This window comes from Mesoplodon densirostris, chromosome X (assembly GCF_025265405.1).
Source record: "Mesoplodon densirostris isolate mMesDen1 chromosome X, mMesDen1 primary haplotype, whole genome shotgun sequence".
NCBI lineage: Eukaryota > Metazoa > Chordata > Mammalia > Artiodactyla > Ziphiidae > Mesoplodon > Mesoplodon densirostris.
This window is the reverse complement of record NC_082681.1, coordinates 40,151,759-40,153,752: the sequence shown is the minus strand read 5'-3', so window position 1 is coordinate 40,153,752 and position 1,994 is coordinate 40,151,759. Positions and strand designations below refer to the sequence as shown.

Genomic DNA, 1,994 nt, shown 5'->3' with positions numbered 1-1,994 from the left:
CTACTTCATATTTCTTTTGGTCAGTTTTTGCCCAGTAATATTTTTTCATCCTTTGACATATAGTCTCTCTATGTCTTTACATGGAAGTCCAAATGAAATTATTTCTCTTATAAACAGTATATAACTGGGTTTTGTTCTTTTATTCATTCTAACAATCCTTGACATTTTAATTGAGTACTTTAGCCCATTTATATTTAGGGTGATTACTGATATATTTGGATTTATTCTTATCCCTTATTATGTGGTATTTATTTATTTATTTATTTTCAGCAAAGAACTCAGCTTTTTATTGAACGTGCTACTAAAGAGGTTTAGTAAAAAAGACCAAAGCCCATGTCATCATCAGACTCTTCAGATTCTTCTTTCTTTGTCTCCACTTTCTTCTCCTCAGCTGGGGCAGCAGTGGTGGAGGGGGCAGGACCTCCTGCTGGTGTAGCACCAGCTGCTGGGGCAGGTCTACCTGCCCCCACATTTCAGATGAGGCTCCTGATGTTGACATTGGCCAAAGCCTTTGCAAACAAGCCTGGCCAGAAAGGTTCAACATTTACACCGGCTGCTTTAATGAGGGCATTGATCTTATCCTCCGTGACCGTAACCTCATCGTCGTGCAGGATGAGGGCCGAGTAGATGCAGGCGAGCTCCAAGACGGAGGCCATGGTGCGGGTGAGGGCTAGGCAGGGCCTGCCAGGCGCTGTGCTAGTCGCTGGATGAAGTGAGGGCCTCACCTCAATGCGGCCTTAGCTTCCTCAGAAGGACCGAGCACCTTAGCGGAAGCTGAGGAAAAGCTATTTATTTTTTAAAATATTTGTTTATTTACTTAGCTGCACCGGGTCTTATTTGCGGCATGCAGGATCTTTCTTGTGGCATGTGGGATCTTTAGTTGCGGCATGTGGGATCTAGCTCCCTGACCAGAAATCAAACCTGGGGGCCCCCTGCATTGGGAACGTGGGGTCTTACACACTGGCCCACCAGGGATGTCCCTATTGTGTGATTTTTTTTTTTTTTTTTTTTTTTTGCGGTACGCGGGCTTCTCACTGCTGTGGCCTCTCCCATTGCGGAGCACAGGCTCCGGACGTGCAGGCTCAGCGGCCATGGCACACAGACCCAGCCGCTCCACGGCACGTGGGATCCTCCCAGACCGGGGAACGAACCCGTGTCCCCTGCATCAGCAGGTGGACTCTCAACCACTGTGCCACCAGGGAAGCTCCTGTTGTGTGATTTTTATTTGTCCCTTTTACTGTTTCATTTCACTCCTCCTCTTTTCTTGGCTTCTTCTTCTTCTTCTTTTTTTAATGTTTAATATGCCTCAGTTTATCTTTTTTTTTTTTTTTTTGGTTGTGGCATGTGGGATCTTAGTTCCCTGACCAGAGATTGAACACATGCCCCCTGCACTGGAAGTGCAGAGTCTTAACCACTGGACCACCGTGGAGGCCCAGCTTTTTTTAAATTAAGCTTTTTTTTCTTTTGTATTCCCTTTTCCTCTCTACCAATTTGAAAGTCATATATTTCATGTCTATACTTTTGTTGATCACTCTTGCCATTTTAACATGCATACTTTAATTAGTCTAAAATTAATCATTTTCCATTTCCTTTATAATTTAACTTTCAAAGGACCATACACATTACCCACACTCACCATATTTTGCCTTCTGCATCAATATTTGAAAACTATGGATAATGTAGTACTCTTCCCACAAGGCTTTCATCTTTCCCAGTTTTACAAAGAGACATGTGCTTAAAAAATTATTACCAAGTTTGTAGATCAAGAAACTGGGTCCTAAAACAAAGAACTTGTCCATAGAAATAACTCATCTAATCAGGAGGGGAAACCAGGCCTCCTGATAATTTCTCCAATTATGGAATTCAGGAGATTGCCTGGGGAAGCTTCTTTGCCACACTTAATGTTTAAAAATTTTGATATACATTGCCACCTTGCCCTCCAGAGAAATTATACTAATTTACATATAGCAGTAATTGAAATCCATGATCAATCC

General features: G+C 42.6%; 1 pseudogene; it reads right to left on the bottom strand.

Moving 5' to 3' along the window:
* Nucleotides 1–265: 265 nt before the first annotated feature.
* On the bottom strand, nucleotides 266–683 carry LOC132482393 (large ribosomal subunit protein P1-like; annotated as a pseudogene).
* Between the last annotated feature and the right edge of the window lie 1,311 nt (nucleotides 684–1,994).